This window comes from Silene latifolia, chromosome 6, assembly GCF_048544455.1.
Source record: "Silene latifolia isolate original U9 population chromosome 6, ASM4854445v1, whole genome shotgun sequence".
Lineage (NCBI taxonomy): Eukaryota > Viridiplantae > Streptophyta > Magnoliopsida > Caryophyllales > Caryophyllaceae > Silene > Silene latifolia.
Genome location: NC_133531.1, coordinates 56,232,858 through 56,248,112, shown reverse-complemented (window position 1 = coordinate 56,248,112; position 15,255 = coordinate 56,232,858). Strand labels below are relative to the sequence as shown.

Here is a 15,255-nt window from a genome sequence, read left to right as displayed (position 1 = left end):
TTGACTAATTCAAGGAAAGGAACTTGCACATTTAAACTACGAATAACCTTTTCAAACTTATTTAATGATACATGTTCCTTCGTCGGCACTAATCTCTCCGGATAGGGGGCTGAAAGTAGCAACTTAGCCCTCTCCTCTAAATCTCTCATGCCGGCATCGGTGGACTTAGGCTGAAAGTCCACAACCTTCTCCTTGTTGTAGCTGGACCCTTCTTCAGACCGTCTCAAATGTGAACCATTAATCGACAAAGGGTCGTACTTCGGAACTGGAACTGACCCATCAGCATTAGGGTCTGTCCTCAATGTTTTCGGGGCAGACGTACCCCGAAACAAGTGATCCCTCAGGTTATCGGGCATTGGAGGACGAAAAGAATCACCTTCAAGAAGATCGACAATCGATCGACCAGTTTGGTCGATCGATCGACCGACCTCTACAGAACAAAGAGCCTCGGTTGTCGCGGACCGATCGATCGGCCCCGGTATGTCGATTGATCGACTGACATACCTGCTGATCGTCTTTTTCTTATTTTTGTTCGTCACGGCCTTCTCCTTGCTTGGTTCCACCTCATCCTTTTCAGTGACGTCCTCCACCATAATGGGTCCATCAAGGGTAGACCCACTCCTCAAGGTGATAGCATTAAGGGTCTCCTTTTGGTCAGTTTGAGTTGGTAAATGTCCCGGAGCTCGAGTTGTATTCTTGCTAGCCAATTGGGCAATTTGGCTTTCCAACATCTTCATCCCTACCTCTCTAGCACAGGGATTCCTTCAAAGAACAAATTCTTCAACTCGTTGAAATCAGAACCTTGGGCTTGTTGCTGCTGCTGTGGGACATACGAAGGCTTTTGGTACTATTGTTGCTTATGAGGGGGCACATAGTTCTGCTGCTGTGGAGGTTGAGTCGAATTCAAGACATTTTGGCTACTCCACCTCAGATTCGGATGGACATTCGGCTCATAGTAAGTGTTTGTCTGCCTATAATGTTGAAAGGCAGCACAAGACTCAAAGGGACTAGGACAATTGTCTGAAACATGTCCCTCAGCTCCACATCTTTTACAGACGAAAGGACCGTCTGAAACAGCATTTACATGGTAAATCCCTCCTTTTGAAGCTCCTCCCAACTCGTACTTATCAAACCTCGTCGTGAGAGCTTCTAATGCAGCTACAGAAGGAGATTCAGTAGCTCTCCTTTGATTCCCCCGGGAATTCCCATACTCAGCTTTGTGGGTGGCCAAGTCATCGATGATCTTCCACCCCTTAGTCTCCCCCGTATTCTCCTGGAATCTGCCATTTGCTGTCGCGTCCAGGATAGCCCTTTGATCGTCATAGAGCCCATTGTAGAACTGATTGCATATGCTCCACTTCTCAAACCCATGATGCGGGATGGTTCGCACCAGCTTCTTGAAACGGACCCATGCCTCATGAAAGTTCTCATCAGGCCCCTGTTTAAAGCTCGTAATCTGAGCTCTAATGGCATTGGTCTTCGAGGCAGAAAAGTACTTCTTGTAGAATGCCAAGGCCAAAGAATTCCAGTCGGTGATCCCATTAGCAGCTCGGTCCAGATCTCTGTACCACTCCCTTGCAGCATCGCGGAGTGATAATATAAACATAGTCTCCTTTATCGGTCCTGGATCACACCGGTCGGTGGGGGTATAGAGCAGCAATAATCAATAAATATCTCCATATGCTTGGCTGCATCTTCATTTACAGCTCCCCTGAATTGGTTCCTCTAAACCAAGTTGATATAAGAAGGCTTCGGTTCGAATTTTCTATCAGCTCCCGGTAATTCAAACCCCTTGTATAGATTTGCAGCTGTTGGCTCAGAGTGACTTGCTATACTCGCTTCTTCAGCCATGACTGGAAATTCTGGAGATGTGACTGTCTCAGCTGAAGAAGTGGAAATGGGTGATGAAGGTTGATCCTCCTCGTATAGCTCGTTCTCGTAGTAACTAGACAGAGTACTCAGCTCTTCCTCTGTCGGCAGTATTCTAGATGATCGTCTCAACTCACGCAAGATCTTCTCAATCTCGGGAATGATCGGTAGTAGTTCACCACCCTGTGACCTGCACATAAGAAGAAACTACAAAAAGAATATGAGAATAGTTTAAGGAACGAATGTCCCTTAAACTAAGAAACAGACTAAAATAAAACAACTAAAAATTAGAACAATTGCCTCCCCGGCAACGGCGCCAAAATTTGATACCCGTCGTTGTGAGTACCAAAAATAATATTTATAAAACCTATTAAAACTAACAAAAGCTAGTGGTAACAGGGTCGAACCACATAGAGGCGGATGTAATTATTAGTTGTCTAATTTCAGTCTAAGGTAACAGTATGTGGGGGTTTTCTTTGATTTGGTCTATAGCTAAAGGCAATGAAATATAAATTAAACTAAAGAAATGTATTAAATCAAATATAAAAAGGGGTACTAGGATGGTCGGTTCACTATAGTTTCGGCGGCAGCAAACTAGATAGGTCTAAAGCAATCACGTGAGACGGGAAAATAAGAGGTCCTTTTGGTCCACTCTCACAGGTAGCATCTTTCGATCTCGCTACAGGTCCCTAATACCACTAATACTGACTTTCGTCCTGAAAAGTGACTAAAGGTCTAAATTAATCTATCTTTCGATCTAATTAATCTAGTCGTCTTAATTAAGTAGGCTATCTCCCTTCCCTATCTTTCGATCTTTATTGGGTCGGTCAAATCCTAAGTATTCAACTAGTCGCGTGCACTCGATTCGCCAAACACAACAATTAAAACAATTAAAACGAAACAATCTTAGCGTGGCCAGTCGATCGACCAGGGAGCCCAGTCGATCGACCGGCATGCGATTTTCTAATGCCGCTTAACCTATAGTTCCCCTACATCCTAGCACAATTAATTTAGCTACTCATACTAGGGATGATAACAACAATGAAATTAACGAAATTAACTACTGAATTCATGCTTAAATTAACGGAATAAAAGCCTAGCATAAAACGATAATTATGGCTTCGGGAAACTAACTAACAATTCTATACCTATGAATGCAAATAAAGTAATAAACTGAAAACGAGAACAGAAAAATACCGTGAGGAATTTCAGAAGAAAGATCAAACCAAAAGCGAGAGTAAATTGTATGAAACAATATCCCGAACCCTAATTTGATATTCTAAAACTGATAAAGAATTTAATGAAAATTGAATGTATAAAACTAGATGGTAACTTCTGTAAACTAGGTTACGTTATATAGAATACAACGTAGTTCTTATTCCAAAACCTAATGTACTATGGGCTTCAAATTCATCGATCTTTTAATTCACGTCTGAATCACGGTCTGGTCGATCGACCATGTTGCTCAGTCGATCGACCAACCTATGCAGAACAGTAGCTTCTGTAAGTCGTGTGATCGTCGATCGACTAAGGGGACCAGTCGATCGACTGCTTCAGCTGATACTTGACTTCTAACTTCTCGTGGATTTGTCTTTCGGGCCTCGAAATGCGCACCAAGCTCGTTCCTCGACTGAATACTTTACGTCAAATGCAGTGCAGGGTACTCGCGGACGGATTTAGCTCATTATCTACCCATTTCCGCATAAATCTGCAATATTACATAAAAATACGAAAGTAGACGAAAATGGGGAGAATAGTAGCATAAACTACATAAATGAGCTCTGAAATGCGTGTAGAATGAGGTGTAAAACATCATATAAAAGACACGCATCAAACTTCCCCAAACCAAATCCTTGCTTGTCCCCAAGCAAGAACTAGACTCGATCCTAAAACCTAATGGAACGAGTTCAATCTCAGAGCGAATTGCAAACTGAATAGCCTAAACCAATTAAAACATGTTCATTTCCTTTGTAGTGTAGTCTTGTATATATTGTGTTTGTTTATCCTTTTTCACATTGATCGACTACGCCACATCCGAGACATGAGGATATTGAAGACGGCATGGTATGATCTTTCAGATCTCCTTTTTCCTCTTTATGTTAATGACTATGTGGCTTTATTTTGATTGATGCGGTATAAACAATGTGAATTTAGGATTGCATTTAGATTATTTGGCATACTAGTTGGTAGAAGCATATGCATTAGGTTGTATAAATGTTAGTTGCATCATGGCATATAGTTGCATTTAGGAAAATTTTGTGAAACCGTCTATTTGGGAAGCTTGACAAATGTATATAAGGCCCCTGTAGATACTTTTTCTTCTTAACACTTTGCTCATTAGAATACTTGCAAAACACCCTAGGATGTGTCATGCTAGTATCCTTTGACCCATGGATTAAGGCCTAGTCAAGAATACCTTGTGGTGTGATAACTCCTTGGCTACCGTTTATTCCAAGGTGACCCTTGAAACCATGCAACCATCCATCATCCATGTTCTACCACATTTTGTCACCAAAGGGAATAGGCACAAAAATTGTTCAAAAATTTGAGTTCATGAATTGAAAATGAAAAAGAAAAAGTTTGCAATTGCATCAAAAGAAAAGAGGAGTAACAAAAATAGACTCCTAAAGCTTCAAAAATAAGCACTCTCACTACATATGGGGTGACTTTGAAAATGTTCAAAAAAGAAATGCAAGAAAAAGTTGAAATTGTCAAGTGTTGAAAATGCCAATCATCAAAAGAAATGGCAAATAAATGTTCTCAAAATGTCAAATGCCATAAATTGGGGGGAAAAACAAAAACAAAAGCAAACTCCCACATGAAACTCAAGTTCTATTGATCCCTTTTCCATCGTATCCACTTTTGTGCATGGTAGAGAGGGGACAACCCTTCTTCTTGTTTAGGCAAGAAGCGGAATTCCGCGATCTTCCAGTGTTTCTAATACCATAGGGAGTCTACTCTTGACGAAAGCACTTAACGATTGAGGACAAAGGTACCCTAGCTTGACACAACTTGGAGGTGATTTATTGGTATCCTTCTAGGCTTAGTAGTTTGAAGAAACCGTATCTATGATGGAATGTGTACCCTAGAATTGCTTCCCCTTTAGATAATTTCTGCCACTTAGATGAGGAAAGTGGCTATTCATTTTTGTAGTTGCATCCATTACTTGATCTTGTGTGCTTTAATGCTTGGATGTGTCGCCATTATGGCAAGCCCCACCTTGCCTTGCAAGAAGGCATCCTACCTCATGGTTGTCTTGTTGTGAGTTGAAGGGGAGGAGTGAGACCCGCTAATTGTCTCACATCGGCTATATTAGTAGGCTAGTTTGAAAAGGGTCCTAGTTTTTGTCACCTCTTTACTCGGGACGAGCAAAGGTTCAGTTTGGGGATAATTGATGTGACTCATATTTGAGCATATTTAGTCCCCGAATTAGCCTCATTCCTATGCTTTTTAGTGCATAATTGGGTCATTTACTATCTTTAGTCTTTCGTTTTGCATATTCTTTGAGGTTTTGATCCCTTGGTAGGAAAGGAGTGCAAACCTTGCATTTTCATGGCAAAATGGAGCTAAATTGATCGAATTCAATGACCAAGCATCAAAGGGAAGACAATGTTTGAAGGCCTATGTAGATAATAAAGTAGCTTGGGCAATGGTGAAAGGATCCTTGCATCTCCAACAAGATCCTTGAGGATTGTTGAAGAAAGAAAAGAAGAGAAGTGACTGCCCAGCAATCCGAGCGTCGCAGTGCCCAGGACGAGCGTCGCCCTGCTATAGTCCGAGCGTCCCGTGCTAAAGACGCTCGTCTTGAGGCCTTGTGATCCGAGCATCCCGACCCCCAATCCGCTCGGATTTCTCTCCAGTGCAAACCGTCCCTCAGCCAAGCCGCTCGGGACGAGCGTATTTCTTGAAGACTATGAAAACGGATATGCGCATCTCCTTCGAGAGGAGCACTTCCTCAACTTTTCTTAAGGGTCTAAATCGTCATTTAAGCCCTTAGTAACCCTAATTTATATACCTAATCCTTAGTATAAATACCCCATTGTACTAATTAGATTATCATGTTCTTCTTATGCATTCTTAATCTCATCTTAATCTTGTAATCAACTCTTAATTTAGCATTAATACAAATCTCGTTTCTTAATCTTTACTTAATTTCTCTATTGTTCATCATTTATTTTGGGTAATTGAAGATTATTTGGGTTTATTTGGAGGATTGACAACCTTCCATCAATCATCAAGTACTTCTATTATTCTTTGCTTTATTATTTAGAATCATCTTTATAGGTATAATTCTCTCTTAATCCTTTTTAATTATCGTTAATCATCTCCATTTGTTCATCATGTTTTGCCTTGCTAGTATAATTGACAACCTTGTTAGCATGTTAAACTTGATAATGAGTGAGTAGTTTCCTTAACTAGGGTTAATGGGAAATTAGGGGAAACCAACATGGTGATTGATTCATGCTTAATCTAATATGTTTTCATAATTAATTTGCTTGCTTGTTGTGATTTCAAGTTATGCACATGTTATGTTTGATGAAATGCGAGCCTATGAATCCTTGCATTTTTTACCCATCACTTACCTTTTCAATGAGACTTGTAAGATATAAACCAACTCGAGTCTCATTAGACCATGCATATAGTTGGATAGGGAGGATTAAGTCGACTTGTAGGTGTTGTACAATCTAATCAATTCAGCTCCGGGATCCAAACCTTCCTATGGATTGTAAGATATACACTAACTCGATCCCATCACAACAATAATTGCTTGCATCTAGTAGAAAATATGTTTGTATGATCAAATCCCATGAATCCCCTATGAACCCATGACACCCTAGTGCTTTTAATCATTTTTTTACATCTCATTTTAATCATCTTGCTTATTTTCATTATTTTGTTTGCATTGTTATTTAGTTTAGTTGATCTCCTACCTCAACCCAAATTGTGACACCCTTAGACACGACCATTTGCAATCAAAAATCCTACATCAATACCCGTCCCTTGGGATCCGACCTTTACTTACCTCTTTACTAATAGTAGAGTAGTTTGTGAAGTTATAAATATTGTTTTGGTCTAGGTAACTCTTAACGACAAGTAACCGAAAACGATAAGTCCGACCAAAGGGTGTGGCCAGCCGTCTGGAACAGGGCGTCCTCTCTGCATGTGATACTCGTATATAGGAAACAAGGCAAGTTTCTGGTCCCGCTCCATATAAGCCTGCCTGGTGCATATCTCAAGAAGAAGACCATCACGAGGCCCTTGGTCCATGACCTCGGGCGCCAAAAAGGGTGGAGGAGGAACAAAGTTAACCAGCAAAGCCGGCTGTGTCACAGAAGGAGTAGGGATAAGGGTTGGTGTAGGCGTGGGCGTGGACGTGGTCGTCCGCCCAGCCTCAGTCGGTGTGGACCCCTCCCCGATCTCAAGTCTCTTCCGCTTCTTAGGAGCGGAAGTAGTGGGGGCAAAGAGTGGAAGGTGGTACGAAGGTAGAGGTGGAGGTAACCCACCCGCCACAGAGGTCAAAGGTGTAAGACGGGGTAGGTCTGGAAAAGGTAAGGTCACGGACCTGGAACGATAAATCTTCCTGGTCCGCTGGTCTGAAGCTACCCAAAACATCGCCAACATGGCATTAATATTCAAATTCGCTTCCTTATCTATGTGTCTCAGGCCTCTGGGGAAGTCTGTTTAAAGGGAACGGGCAATAAAAGAGGCTATGCCTCCACAAGATATCATGCCCGTCACCTTCTGCCCGACATCGTTAAAATGTTTAGCTGTCAAATAGGCAATGTTAAGAACAAAGGGGCCAGTGCTATCAATGTTCAGATAGCCCCCTAAAATCGACAACTCAATGTTGTTAACGTTGTTAGGCTCCTTGCGGCTGAAAATCGTCCCACCAATGAGACAAAGAAAGTAACGAGTCGGGGGTAGATGGATGTGAGCCAGCTTACGCTCCTCAAAGGGTGTCTGTGCCCAGTTAGGCAAAAGTAAACGCATGACCTTCCGTGGAGGGTCCAGGTCACCGTGGGAAGACAAACCTAACCGCCTCCCAAACTCTGGTAAATTCCAAGTGGTGGTCTGGTTAAACAGCCTAAAGAAGACACAAGGCTCTCCGGGTCAGTGTCGTAGGCACCAGCTGAAAAGGTAAATGAGCTGAAAAACTCAAGTGTGAGCTGCTCGTAGGTCAGTGCGTGCATTGTGGTCAACCCGGTCATCCCCGTCCCGTTTAACAACTCAGCAACAGGATCATAAATCCTCAGTTTCTCAAGTGAAGTCCGACACAAGAATTTAGTAGAAGTAATGTTACAGCGCATTAAACTTTTAAAACGTTTACGATGAATAGAATTCACAAAACGTACCTCAGGAAAGTCAGGGAGCGGGTCCAAGGAGTTGTCTGCCCGGAACGTGGCAGCAGCGCGTCCAGCAGTAGGAGGACCTCGACCTCGACCCCGCCCTCGGCCAGCAGCTGTAGGAACACGGTCTGTGACAGGTCGGCTGGCAACAAGCGCGAAAGAGGGAGCTGCAGTGACAGACGGTGATGACGCAGCAGGGGTCGTCACCGAGGAAGGGATAGTACCAGCAGTGGTAGTAGTGGCAGTAACAGCAGTAGCAGAGACAGAGCTAGTGACAGTGGTAGCAGCAGGGACCACCGTCTCAGAAAGGGGTGGGGTAACAGTGGAACTAGTAGAGGGCATGGGTTTACTATCCATCCTAACAATCAAATAAGTACATTAATCAGACAATTAAACAATTACTAAACAAATTCCCCAATTTATCAGAAATTTTCGAAACCCTAGCCCTAATTAAGGTCGAAAATAAGCAATTAAACAACAAGAATCAAATGGGAAATACTTGCTTGATTGATGACCCACAAAAAGAAGCAAAGAAATCGACAAAAACGCAAGAATTAATCGGATTTTGACCCGACTCAAGCAAACCCTAATTCCCAAATTAAACAGCAAAGAACACAAGTTTGAAGGGCAAAGTAAAGGGCAATTGTCGAAAATAGAGCAATAAACACAATGTGGGATATGAATTTGGAAAAGGGGAAGAAAAAAGGGAGATTTGGGGGAATTTTCGTGGGTTTATCGCAAAAAGAGGAGGAAGAAGAATTAGAATGAAAAATAGAAAGGGAAAAAGAAGACTCCCTGTGTGATATAAGCCATAGGCACTCGATCGAGTGATTTGAAACCACTCGATCGAGGACTTCTTCATTCATTCTACTCGATCGAGTAAAAACCTTCTCGATCGAAAACTCTCCTTTTTTAACCATTCGATCGAATGACATAAACAGCTCGATCGAACTCCTTTTCTGGGCAATCCTCTCGATCGAGTACAAAAAGTACTCGATCGAGTTTTTTTCCTTTGGCACGCATCCTAAGGCAATAAATCTTCCCCAAAACTGCATGAAAACAAGTAGAAAAGCTTCCCGCAAATACCAAATTCACAAAATACGCAGTCTATATTTGGTCTTATGCTAAAACTAACTACTCTATTGTCTAACAGTCTAAAACGCAATTAAAATGTCTAAACGGAAATTCAAACTACAAGGTTTTACAACGGGGCATTCCCCGCTCATCTTCCAAAACACTGTGACAGTCCAAAAGAGGGCTTCTGACTGGAGGAGGTCCCTTCAGCATCGCGGACCGTCCTCTTGGATCGCCATGAGCTTGAACTTGAACTGATAGAAGAAGAATAATTCGCGTCAACATACGCCTTCACTTTCTTCTTTCCTCTGGCAGCCTTACGGCCAGTGGCATAATCATTTGCAGTATTCCGATCACTTGACTTGACTTTCACTGCACCATGACCGACAGCATCTCCAGTATCCACTATGTGTGTACCTGCAGCAAGGAAAACAACAGAATGGTCCTCCTTTTTGCTCTCAGTTTGAGGCGGAGGTGTCACTATAGCAGCACAATACTCAATATCGTCAGCTGGAGAATCTATTTCAGGGTCTATAGAGGGTAAGGCATTGCAAGGTTGAACTTGCATAGGGGTCCTATGAGCTTTGGACTGATAAAATGTCAGCTCATCATCTCCTACCTGGAAAGTAACGGTCTTCCCCCCGACATCAATTACCGCGCGAGCAGTAAATAGGAATGGTCGCCCTAAAACAATAGGAGTATAAGAGTCTTCGGGTATGTCTAAGACCACAAAATCAACGGGAATAAAGAATCTCCCGATCTTCACATGTATGTCCTCTAAGACACCTAGTGGCCGTGATATAGTACGGTCGGCCATCTGAACGGTCATGTTGGTACAATTAAATTTGGTAAAACCAAGTCTCTTAGCGAGAGACAATGGTAAGACACTTACGCTAGCTCCTAAGTCACATAGCGCATTATCAATTAAGTGGGTTCCTATATGACATGGAATCGAAAAGATACCCGGGTCTGATTGTTTGGGTGGTGTCTTATTCTGAACTAAGGCGGACCCTACTTCAGTCAAACCCATTGTTTCATGGTCAGTAATATGCCTCTTACGCGTTAATATTTCTTTCATAAATTTCATGTAAGAGGGTACCTGAGTAAGCAGTTCAGCGAAAGGAACGTTGACATGAAGGCTCTTTAGAATATCAGCAAATTTCCTGAACTGTTGTTCGGCCTTCTTGTTCTGCAATCGCCTCGGAAAAGGAATCGTGATAGGAATTTCCAACCCTTTGTTTCTTTCTGCCAACGTCTCAACACAATCATCATCTTTCTTCCTCGATCGATCCCTTTTTCCTCTCGATCGAGGTCTTTCATCAGCAACAACATTCGATCGAGAACAATCAACAACTCGATCGAAGTCCTCTTTTTCAGCATCACTCGATCGAGATATGAATTCACTCGATCGAGCAGTTTCCTCAGCAATTTCCTTCGATCGAGGAGTTTCCTCCACTCGATCGAAATTGTCAATATCAGCATTACTCGATCGACCAACAACTTCACTCGATCGAGTACCTTTTTCAGCATTTCCTCTCGATCGACCTCCAGAAATGAGTTGATCGAGGACTTTCCTTGGATTCAGCATAGATTCGTCCATTAACGACTGTTCACTCTCAGCAACAACAGGTCTTGGGTCTGATATCTTCTCGTCTGTTGACAATTTGGGTCCTTCATAAGAAAGATCGCTTCGCAAATTAATCAGATTTACCATCTCATGTTGGTTCTTGTTCGGTTGAGATGGTAAATGACCCGGTTTCCTTGAAGATTGGTTAGTGGCGAGTTGAGCTATCTGGGACTCGAGTGACTTGATTGCCGCATCTTTTTGTTGTTCACTCCTTTGCAATTGGACAGTCAATGATTGTATCATTGACTTCAACTCAGTCATCTCGCTTACCCCACTGGAAGAAGCTCCATGATTAGGCGGTGGAAAAGATGGAGGCTTTTGAAAGCCTTGTTGATCTTTATGAGGAGGAACATATGGTTGTTGCTTCTACGGTGGAGGTGTAGGATTCAACACATTCTGACTAGTCCATCTCAAATTAGGATGGACTCCACTCTGATTGTTATAATAAAAGCTTCCTTGCCTATATTGCTGAAAGGTAAGAACTTGCTCCTTCTCAGTTAGACAGTCAACAGCAGTGTGACCGTCATTACTACCGCACCTCTCACATGAAACGGTTTCTTGTCTAGTCAACAAGTGAACCGTCTGTTGATCACCAGCATTCTGCAACTCTAACTTATCGAAACGGGCATTCATGGCTTCAAGCTGAGCCACAACTGCATTATCAACAGAATTAACTGTCTGAATACCATCTCTCAGGTTCCCATACTCAGCGCAATGGGTAGCCATCTCCTCTATGATTCCCCATCCCTTGTCATCATCATTGTTCTTCTGAAATCGACCGTTTGATGAAGCATCCAAAATAGCGCGGTGGTCGTCATACAACACATTATAGAACTGGTTGCATAAGAACCACTTATCGAAACCATGATGAGGAAGAGACCGCACCAACTTCTTAAACCGGTACCAAGCTTCATAAAAGTTCTCATCTGGTGCTTGTTTGAAACTTGTAATTTTTCCTCTCAGCTGATTAGTTCGTTGTGGAGGAAAATACCTTTTATAAAAGGCAAGGGCCATAGTCTCCCAGTTAGTAATACCGGCCTCTTCTCTATCAAGATCAGTGAGCCACTCTCGGGCTCCATTGGTCAAAGAGAAAGGAAATAGGACCTCCTTAATCTTGTCCTAAGTCACTCCCTTAGTAGCGGGAATGGTTGAGCAATAATCTTTGAAAACCTTCATATGCTTCCGTGGGTCCTCACCAGCTACACCCCGATACAGATTTCTTTCAACCAGATTGATATAAGACAGCCTAGTATCGAATGTATTGCCATCTTCAGTCGCGAGATTGAAACCTTTAGGGATTGAAGCAGCTGTAGGCTCCGAATGACTTGCAATATTAGGCATTTTCACAGGACTGGCGGCAGAAATAGAATTGTCTTCTTCAAAAGACGGGTCTTCTGCAAATAAGAAATGTTCTAGCTCGGGTTCAAAAGTACTCAAGGCTTCCTTTTGAATCTTTCTTTGCAGTCTCTGTCTATAACGAAAGGTCCGTTCTGGTTCAGGATCAGCTGGAACTAACTCTGACCTATTAGACCTGGGCATAAACATCACTGAAGAAAATAAATAAGAATTGTCTCAAGGAATAAGAAATTCCCTGAGACTAAGAGACAAACGAAAGAAAAACAGACAAATAGGCTAATTGCCTCCCCGGCAACGGCGCCAAAATTTGATACCGTCGTTTTAGTATCAAACGTAAATACCTAATACTACTAACAGAAGTCAGCGGTAAGTAGGGTCGATCTCCACAGGGAGGCTAAAGTATCTATCTGTTTAACTCGTCTGTCTAGTAACAAATGGGGGTTTTCAATTTGTTTTCTAAACTATTGAAGATATAAGGCAAGTGAAGTAAAGACAAGAGCAATAAAGGTAAGAAAAAGCTAAGGATGTGATCAGATGAAGAGAAATATGTCATGATTTCGGTTCACCATGGCAGTTCACTAACTTAGTCATAAATAGTCCAGACAATCTACTGTGAGAAGGGCAAGGGAAAGGTCCTTTCGGTCCGCTATCCACCCTAGATTACAACTAACTTAACTTCCGTCCTCATTAGGGTAGTCTACTGTTCATAGCAGGTCTATTCATTCCAATCTTCCGATCTAGGAGCGAATTTAACCAAATTAAAGTCGTTTAGAAGCGTGCACTCAACTAAACATATTACAGTTATATTGCTATGGGAACAGGTTCTCACGGTCAATCATCTAGTCTATTCACAACATTGTCACTTTACTACCATGGCTCCCCTAATCCTAACATAAAAGGATTTAGCTACTCATGCTATCAGATTTAACAACAATAACGATGAATATGCTAAGAGAAGACATACTAAAGAGATAATAAAGATGAATTGTATACTAGCAACGATAACAATAAAATAGAGATTAAAAGACAATAAAGAAGAACAATAATTAAAAGCAAGCAAATAATTAGATTAAGGGAGAAAGAATGATTACAAAAGAGCGAATCCGGCGTAAAGAACAAAGTAGCAGTAGTAATTAAGAGAAACAGAGATTAAGAGTAAAGTATGAGTCGTCAAAAACGTCCTTATGACCTAATCCCGACTTCCTTTATATAGGGAAGTCATTATTAACATAAATAAACCTAACACGGACTAAGAAACCCGTGTATAATAGCTAGCCACTCGATCGAGGCTTTTTATTCCTCTCGATCGAGTGGTTCTTCAGAAATTCATTTCGATCGAGCACAAGCAGCTCTCGATCGAACACTTCCAATAAAGCACATTTCGATCGAGCACAGAAACCACTCGATCGAACATCTTCATCTGCCAAACTACTCGATCGACCTACAAAAACTCTCGATCAAGCATCTTCTACTGCAAACAGCCTTGACTTCGTTTGGTTAGCTTCCAAAGACCACCTTCACGCTTCTTGAGGTACGACATTCTGCTCTAAATCTCCATCTCCTCAAAATGCATGCTAAGAGGAACGAATAAGGCACGATTCCACTACTTTAAGGTCCATTCCTGCAAATGAGACAAAACGAACCAAAGTAGACAATTCGGGGGCATTTTGCAATACAAAGCAATGATAATGACATGAAAATGCGTGCAATAAGAGGCTAAAAAGTCTATATAAATTGCACGTATCAAAAAACATTCTCTCTCTTGAGTTGTCAAAGTTTAAGATGATTTCTTTAGTGGGTGTTAATTTATGCGTATCATTATAGAATTGGTTTTGATTAGCAAGTGTAGCTGCGACTACCGTCTTAGCCCCACATATCCATACGTGCCTTGGCACAAACCACTTCTTTACCTCCACCAATTAGTCATCCTTATTGTCCTTGATACATGTACTTTTGTCTATATTATGAATGCGTATTAGTTGGGGAAAATTTCTATCACATTAGATTGCATGCATGTTTTATAAGTTGAGTGAGTGTTCTTATTTCTTTCTATCTTACAAATAACTCACCCTTACATACTTATGAGTGCATGAGTGAATCCGCGAGAATCCGATTAATTTGTCTTGCAAAATCGAAAGGTATTTGGGTTTTGTCTACATTACAGTATCATGTTACAACTGTGAACCCCCGCAATAACGCGGAAAATATAACTTATAAATTCAAGCGGAAATTAGGAAATTTTTGAAACTTTTAAAATTTAAAGCGCGGGTTCATTAAAATATGAAACACAAATAAAGATTTAAATTATACAAACGTGATAGTCAAGGTGAGGGAAAATATATCCCTCGAATGACAAATGATAAAAGGTGAGTCTAAGCAATCACACTAAACTGACTACTAGTCCAACGTGCTCGCTAGCTCACACATGTCTTCACCCCATAGATGCACCAACTAATACCTGTCATTCATGTAAACATGAATGCCACAGTCGATGGGGAGTAACTCAAGGTTCTCCCAGCCACAAATTGTCAAAATGCACATAACAAAGAACTAAAACAGGTAAGTCATGTAAGATACTTACAAAAGATATGAATATCAAGTTTATATTTAAACATGGCAATTAAATGAGATAGAACAAGATAGATAACATTAGCATAACAAAGATTTAACTATTCATGTGAGACAATTAAATAATATGAAAGACAAGAATACGGTCATTTATACAAAAGCACGCATTTCAAGGAAATACAACATAGATATGAGATTAGAATCCGAATCATGTGAAGCAGTTAAGTAAAGGATCAACCAATGTAAATTACAAGAATAGAAACTGTAGCCATTACTCGAAAAACCACTTAGCAAACATTGTACGGGACGTGGCTACTAATGTCACATTCATACTTATGGCTTGCATCTCACCATAAGAACGGATGGGAACATCAATCCCGACGATCATATCGCAACTAGAGGGCTTATAGCTCA

At 41.4% G+C, this 15,255-nt stretch overlaps 2 non-coding genes across 2 annotated transcripts; both read left to right on the top strand.

The window, feature by feature from the left end:
* Nucleotides 1-1,364: 1,364 nt before the first annotated feature.
* On the top strand, nt 1,365-1,471 carry LOC141588827 (small nucleolar RNA R71). The gene has a single exon (XR_012519797.1). It is a non-coding gene; the product is annotated as a small nucleolar RNA R71 (small nucleolar RNA).
* A 10,305-nt stretch (nt 1,472-11,776) lies between these two features.
* On the top strand, nt 11,777-11,882 carry LOC141588941 (small nucleolar RNA R71). The gene has a single exon (XR_012519906.1). It is a non-coding gene; the product is annotated as a small nucleolar RNA R71 (small nucleolar RNA).
* Nucleotides 11,883-15,255: the final 3,373 nt, after the last annotated feature.